We start from the raw sequence: 8,585 nt of genomic DNA on the forward strand, positions 1-8,585 counted from the left end.
GAGCTCTGCTGGCAGGGGAGAGAACCCTGAGCTAATGCGTTTACAGACAGCAATGTGTCAGACGGTGATATATCAGCTAGATGCACTGACCAGGTGCAGGAGATATCTGGGCTGGTGCCTGCCGGGTGGCTGATACCCAGTAACATTGAGATGGTGTCTGATTCTTTGTGGCTCCATGGACTGTAGACCACCAGGCTCCTCTGATAGGATTTCCCAGGCAAGAATACTGGAGTGGGTTGATATTTTCTTCTCCAGGGTATCTTCCCCACCCAGGGATCGAACCCATGTCTCCTGCATTGGCAAGCAGATTCTTTACCACTGAACCACTAGGGAAGCACAAGCTGTCTTTGGTTTTCCTTAAAAAACAGGCGACATTATCTTATGACTCAGATGGTTCAGGATAACAAGTTGACATTTACATTCAAACATGATCTCTCCTTCACTCCTAAGCCATTGATATTCAAGTTTAAGGGCAGTACACTGAGGCCCTGACAGATTCACAGCTTCTTCCTTTTACAGTGTAGTTGAGCAACTAGGGAGCTGAAAAGCTGAGATCTACTGATAACCTAATGATTTCTTACACCAAGCCTCTGAGATGGCCTGCAACAAAGGGTGTGGCTTGTACCTTCTCTTGACAAACTGCATATACAGTCAGTTCTCCATATCTGTGGGTTCCATATTCGTAAGATTCAACCAACTGTGAATCAAAAATATTTATGTGGCAGCCTGGATGGGAAGGGCGTATGGGGGAAAATGGATATATGTATATGAATGGCTGAGTCCCTTTGCTGTCCACCTGAAACTAACACATTGTTAATTGGCTATACTCCAATATAAAATAGAAAGTTTAAAATTTTTGAAAAAAAAAATTCCAGAAAACTCCAAAAAGTAAAATTGAAATTTGTTGTATGCTGACAACTATTTACATGGCATTTACATCATATTAGGTACTATAAGTATCTAGAGAGGATTTAAAGCACACAGGAAGGTGTGCTTAAAAGTGAAGGTGGCTCAGTTGCATCCGACTCTTTGCAACCCCATGGACTGTAGCCTGCCGGGCTCCTCTGTCCATGGAATTCTCCAGGCAAGAGTACTGGGATGGGTAGCCATTCCCTCCTCCAGGGGATCTTCCCTACCCAGGGATCGAACCTGGGTCTCCTGCAGTGCAGGCAGATTCTTTACCATCTGAGTCACCATAACAAACATGAGTTCATGTGCAGATTTTGGAATCTGTGGAGGGTCCTGGAACCAATTCCTGTGGATACTGAGGGATGGCTGTCGATGGTCACAGACATATGATGAGGAATGAATTCTACCATCTTCACTCTCCTGACATTGCCCTTGACCCTCATGGTTCATAAGTAATAGGGGGCCTTAAGAGAAGAGAGGGCTTCCCAGGTGGCGCTAGTGGTAAAGGACCTGCCTGCCAATGCAGGAGCCGTACCAGAGGCAGACGTGACTGAAGTGACTTAGCACGCGCGCAAACAGAAGGAACCCGTACTTCTATCTCATCAGCTTATGTCTCTATCACCCACCCCGCAGCTGACTCTCCTTTGCTAACTCAGACAAACATATTTGGTTCACCTGAGTTTAAAGAAAAATATTTTTCACATCTTCGTTCTTTCTTCTTCCACAGTTTCCTTCCGTACGTTTATGAGGACCATTTACTTGCCTCCTCTCTTTGTTGCTGTTTATGGTGTAACGAACGCATGAGGGTTTGTAGACGTTTTTCCCACACTGTGTATGTGATGAGAGTCTTTTTCCACTTTTCCTCAGTCTTGAGGGACGCATCCATCTCTCAGGAATGCTTTGTGGAGCTGACTCTAGTATGCTGGCTTTTTTCCCCTGGTGGGTGTGGATTTGGAATAGGGGTGACCCTCCGGGGGTCCACTGTGCTGGTTACAGAAAGAGGATGCAATGCACACATTCTCCCCTCCAACTGGAAGGGCTAATATGCCCAGGCTCTTGTTCTTTCCTCGGGATTAGTGGTGGTAACATGAAGCCAGTAGAGAGGAGGGCTGGCAAAGAAATGGGTATTAACACTGATATTTTGAAAGGGAAAAAGCGAGCCAAGATTTAAGTCCTTCAGTTGTTTTCAACAATCCTTTCGGTTGGTCAAAAAACACAGTGCTGGAAATCCCAGACTCCTAATCCCATTTGATTCTACCTGTATACTTTCAAAAAGTTTTTTATTTCCTAGAAAACACAGGATTGTTAAAAAAAAAAATCGTTTCTGTTACGTGGCAGCGTAGATGGAAGTGGGGTTTGGGGGAGAATGGATACATGTATATGTATGGTTGAGTCCCTTCACTATTTACCTCAAAGTATTACAACATTGCTAATTGGCTATACCCCAATACAAAATAAGTTCAAAAGAAAAAAACCATTGCTTCATGGGGTGGAACTAGGCTGCTTCAAAGCATAAGAACCGTTAATAGTGAGGATTCTTGCAATCAACAGCTGTACCCTCAAACTTAAGGGGGTGGGCAGAATTTGGACTGTTAGTCATGCTCATTAAAAAACAAAAACAGAGACACGAAACCATTTATTTGCCCATTAAGCCCCTTCAGATGTTCTGGGAGAGAGCATCCGAGGCCCTGTGTGCCTTTGCAGCAGTGTTGGGTGGCGCTTCAGAACTCCCCTGGCCTGCATCTGTGCACGAATTCCAGTGTGGGTGTTGGGGATGGAGGAAAGCTTCCCACACCGCATCAAGAAATTCTCAGATACCAGCAAGAGTGTCCAAGAATCCAACTCAGTTCTCACATTATCTACCCTGAGACAGCGTCAGATCCCACAAGGTAAGGCTTCAGTCCCACGAGACTGCTCTCCCCAACTTGAGATGCAAATTGAAAGCCCAGGTTGGGCTCCCATAACCTCCTCCTCAGGTTTGGTTAATTTGCTAGAGCAGCTCATACAACTCTGAGAAACACTTCACTTATTGGAGAAGGCAATGGCACCCCACTCCAGTACTCTTGCCTGGAAAATCCCATGGACGGAGGAGCCTGATAGGCGGCAGTCCATGGGGTCGCACAGAGTCGGACACGACTGAGCGACTTCACTTTCACTTTACCAGATCACCAGTTTATTATAAAAAAAGAATACATAGCTCAGGAAAAAGACAATGGAAGGGGTGCATAGGGCCAGGTGTGTGCAAAGGGGTGCCAAGCTTCCATGCCCTCTCTAGGCACTGTGAATCTCTCTTATCTCCACATTCACCACCAGAAGCTCTCCTTTTGGCATTACATCAGCAAGATTGATCAATTCATTGGCTATTGGTAATTGATACCAGCTCCAGTCTCTCTCCCCTCCCCAGAGGCTGGAGGATGGGACTGAAAGTTCTGACCCTCTAATCTCAAGGTTGGGGCCCCTGGCAAGGTGCGGTTCCAATGTTACCTCATTAACATAACCAAAGACATCTTTATTGCTTTCATCACTGAAGAAATCCCAAGCAAGGGCTTTGGGGGCTTTGTGTCAGAAATGGTGACAAAGACCAAATATATACTTTTATTATGAATCACAACATCACACTTTGACTCCTGGCTTTCTGTCTTTCTAGCTCTGTGAACTTGAGAAGTCACTTCCTTTTTCTGGGCCTAAGGTTCTCATCTATAAATTAGGCCAAAACCAGTACCTACTCACAGGCACGTTGTGAGGATGAAACAAGTCGATTCCCCTAAAGCCGTTAGTATGTCTAGCACTGGACACTGGACTGCTGCTGACACCTGTGCTAAGACCCTCCGAACAGTCTTAGGTGATACTGTACATAAAGTGAGGTTAAACACCAGCAGGGAGACGGGAAGCTTGGTGGTTGCTCCAAAGGATAAACACCTTTCAAACATCAGGGTGATATGAAGAGGGAAAAGTTTTCCCACAGACTGGAGTGCAGGGTGTACCTTACACTTACCCCTGCAAAGATGCAGAGGGCAGAAGCGGGTGGAGGGCACTGAGAAACACCTGTAAGTTTCCTTTTCCAGCATAATGGATTATTTGTATACACTTACTCCTGATGTGCTGCGATTCACGGGGTCACAAAGAGTCAGACACGACTGAGCGACTGAACTGACTCTTGGCAGAACTTACATAATATCTAAACCCAGGAAAGTCATGGTTATACCTTAGTAGAGATTTGGGCTTGAACAGATAGCCTGAGGGTCATTCAGAAGACACTGCCTGACCCTAGAGGTGTCATACACGCCCCCCTATAAGCATGTTAGAAATGCTGACTCCCCTAACTAGAACTAGGTAGTACCCTCAACTCTCTCCCACATGCTCCCTCCTGGCCCGTATCAGCGGCAGCATCCGGTTTTGAACACAAAGGACATTTGTTCCATGCAATCATCGTATAAAGCTGGTCTCTTTCTATTATGAATAATCATGAAATTGAGGGTGAAGGAGAAAGGCAACTCCACATTTGAAGCTACAAAAAAGGCTGTGATTCGTTTTTAGTCTCTTTATTAAGCAGCCTAGTCTCAGTTAGATAATTTGCAGCAAGGTTCTACCCTGGAGCAAGTTTCCTCAGTCATGTTAAATTCATGGAGGAAATCCTCCCAGGATTTAGAACTGAAATATAGACAGCTTTAGTAACAGGAACGTTGATGTAAAGAGCGGGTTAAGGCAGTATGTTCTAACCATTTAGGGAAAAAATGGGTAAGATGTTACTAATAAGCTCTGCTATATTTTTATCCTACCATTTTCTTCATCTGAAGGAATATTGAGATGAGCTTTTAAATTCTGAATGATTATCTGACAGATTCCATCTTTAGGGCAAATTATTAGCAAGGGTTTTACTTCTCTATTACTTTTACTCAAAACTCAGAGGACACATGCTTACCGGAGCCCAGATGAGGAAATAAAATCTGCAGACAAGAGTGCCGTGGAGAGAACCGTGGAACCCAGCACCTTCTAGGTTACCTTACGTGGCCTTGGTGGACGCGGGGGAGAGAGGCGTAGGGCCTGGAGCACCCTCCTGCATGCGGTCCCAACCTCACTGCCCAGCCCCATCCCTCACCATCACCTCCAACTACACACCTTGTATTCCAGTTACGCCACACCAGCCACTGGTCCCAGATGTGCCGCGTGTTTGAACACTCTCCTTCCACCCCCGCTTCCTACCTTCCAAACTTCCTGGTAAGTTTCAACTTATCTTTTAAGACTGATCTCCAATGTGACTCTCCTCCAGAAATCGTTTCAACCCCAAGCACAGTCAGTGACATCTGATTCTGCTCTTCCATAGCACCCAGCACCCACTTCACTGTGGCGCTTAGGACAGCAGGATTATCATGAATATTTTACAGTGTCGGCTCTCCCTGTGATCCTGAAAGGGCAAGGACTTGCCCTGGGATATCTGAACTCTCCAGCCCAGTGTTTCCCAACAGCAGCGATACTGACATTTCAGGCCAGAAAACGCCTTGGAGTGGGGGCTGTCCTGCGCACTGCAGGATGTGTAGCATCATCCCTGGTCTCCACCCACTAAATGCCAGTAGCACGTCATCCTCAGTGTGGTGACAAAAACCATCTCTAGACTTCTCAACACCCCCTGGGGGAGAAGGTCAGCCTGGATGAGAACCACAGCTCTGGCCCTAACAGAGAGCCTGATGTCTACCAAGTGCTTAATACATATTTGTCGAGTTAATAAATCAATGTCCAAATTAATGAATAGAAACCGAGTGAACCACAGATAAGGAAGAATCTTACAGTATCTTTGACACACTCACCAAATCAAACTTAAGATCTTTGTTCCCAAAGTCTCTGTATGAACTGGTTCTACGTTCTTCCTATTTCGTCTCTCACATCCTCTGTCCCTCACCTGCAGGCACTTCCAGATCCTCACGCTTTGCTTTCCTTCCCGCCAGTACAAATTCTGTACTGACTGCAAGACAGAGAACAACTTACCTACTTCAAAAAGCCTCCCCAAGTGCACCCAATCCACAGTGACTCATTTCACCCATGAAAAATTACACGCATATGCACATATGTGCATACGTATACATACATACTTCTGCGTGCAGTATTTTTGGTCTTAGAACGATTATCAACTTTTTGTTTCACACACACGTACAGGAATATTTCTCTCAACTAGAAGAATGGCTCGCTTGCTTCTGCCTTTGAGATTTTCCTTCCCCTTAAGCATTAGTACAAGTTTATGAGCAACAGATGCTTAGCTTGTGCTTGAAGTGAATTTTTTTTTCATAAACCTCTGGCAGGTGTGTTAACTCTGTGTAATGGGTGTGGTCTTGACATAGCTTTGCTTTTAAAAGGCATAGGGCTCCGTCTTTAACATCTTGTTTTAAAACTCATTTCAAGGAGATTCTGCAAATATGAATAAAAGTAATTTGCAATGCTGTAGGATTTCTGTGAGAAGGCACTAAATACGATAAAGCAATGAGAAAGGCAACAATGGCTGCATTTGGACTTAAATTCTGACTGTGCTCAGACTCCATCTAGGCTTCGTTTCCCATTGCTTGATAAAACTACCTTTAAAATGTTGACTTCCTGGTTTATTCTGGGCTCTCTCAACACCCGAGTATCTTCTGCACCATCCTGCTTTAGGCATACTTGCAGCAACTTATATACACACTTTCCCCATGCTTGAGTTTGGAAATTGCTCCAACTTCCGGTCTATGGGGCATTTCCTTCTCACATTTTTCTTGAAATATAGTTCATGCCTTGCCCAGCAGTAGGAACCTGTGGGGCTTCTGATCCTTAGTGTCCAATGGCAGGGTTAAGGGGACAACCCCAGAATGTACCCGCCTTGCATCTGAGCTCCACATCTGCAACAGGATCTGTGCAGACCTACCGGAATGGGGTCAGGTGGGGTCTAGCTTCTTTGTAGCCCTTAATAAAAAGATGAAAGAATGCTTTGAGCCTGCCTCCTCCTATGGTAACATCTTTTTCTTTTTTTAATGTCAAGAACTGCACAGTTCATTATTTTGGGAAAACTGTTCTAGACATAAATATTTAAAATTTTCTAAGAAGGTGTTTTAACAATAAAAAAATTTACAGTTGGAAAGAGCCAGTAACTTTGTTCTTAGCTCACACAGAATTCCAAATTAAAGTGGACCCTTCCTAGATTTTGTAAAAAGTGCTTTCTATATGCGTTATAACACTAAAGGAAATAGCATGCTGAAACTTTTTTTAAAGCACACAACCCAGTGAAGCGTGAATGGTATGCTGCTTTTACGTTACTGGGAGTGTCAAATAGCAGTGAAAGGGTAGTGAAGTAAGCCAGAAAGAAAAACACCAGTACAGTATAGTAACGCATATATATAGAATTTAGAAAGATGGTAACAATAACCCTGAGTACGAGACAGCAAAAGAGACACTGATGTATAGATCAGTCTTATGGACTCTGTGGGAGAGGGAGAGGGTGGGGAGATTTGGGAGAATGGCATTGAAACATGTATAATATCATGTATGAAACGAGTCGCCAGTCCAGGTTCGATGCACGATACTGGATGCTTGGGGCTGGTGCACTGGGACGACCCAGAGGGAGGGTATGGGGAGGGAGGAGGGAGGAGGGTTCAGGATGGGGAACACAGGTATACCTGTGGTGGATTCATTTCGGTATTTGGCAAAACTAATACAATATTGCAAAGTTAAAAAAAAAAAAAAAGAAACCTATGGAACAACCATCCTCTCATGTGGCATCGCTGAATCACGCTCCCTTATAAAGTTCTGTTTATGTCCTATGGCACCACCTTGACTGACTCCACCTCTCCACCAATGCATGTCGGCCCCGCTGTATTGCTGCCATGTCTCTATCTCACATTTGTACTCAGCTCACCACAATTTGGCAACCTTGGAGTATCCCCTCAGTCTCACAATGCACCAATTCTTTCTTGGATCCTGGGACCACCTAACATTGCCACATCTGTATGGACCTTTCTCGGTCCCCCAGCTCCTTGACTCTGCTGGCCTGTTTGGATGTAGCAGTCTTGACTGTTTGAAGTTGTCTCCAGGTGTGGCTTTCAATCTCTTGATTTTTCCTCATCCCTTTGTCTTTCTCAGACTCCTTCCTAGTCTCACCGTCCACCTTAGATCTGGGTCATTTCAGGGTCCTCTTCAGCTTTATTCTTTCCTCCTTTTAAGGCTCTCCTATGCATGACTTCTAAAATTGTCACATCTTCAAATATCAATTAAATGCAATGGCCATCAAATGCTTCTCTTTACCATTTCCATCCTCTGGAAGTTCCAACCCAGGTTTTTACACAAATTAGAATTGGTGTATGACTTGTCTGTCCCACTAAATACTGATCATAGTTCTGAAGTCTCTTGATCTGTCTCATTTTCATGTCAACTGTTGTTCAGCCGCTAGTCATGTCCAACTCTCTGTGACCCCATGGACTGCACCATGCCAGGCTTCCCTGTCTTTCACCATCTCCTGGAGCTTGTTTAAACTCATGTCCATCAAGTTGGTGATGCCATCCAACCATCTCGTCCTCTGTCATCCCCTTCTCCTCCTGCCTTTAATCTAATGAGTCGGCTCTTCGCATCAGGTGGCCAAAGTATTGGAGTTTCAGCTTCAGCATGAGTCCTTCCAATGAATATTCAGGACTGATTTCCTTTAGGATTGACCGGTTGATCTT

The sequence above is a fragment of the Bos indicus x Bos taurus genome, chromosome 23 (assembly GCF_003369695.1).
Source record: "Bos indicus x Bos taurus breed Angus x Brahman F1 hybrid chromosome 23, Bos_hybrid_MaternalHap_v2.0, whole genome shotgun sequence".
Classification (NCBI taxonomy): Eukaryota; Metazoa; Chordata; class Mammalia; order Artiodactyla; family Bovidae; genus Bos; species Bos indicus x Bos taurus.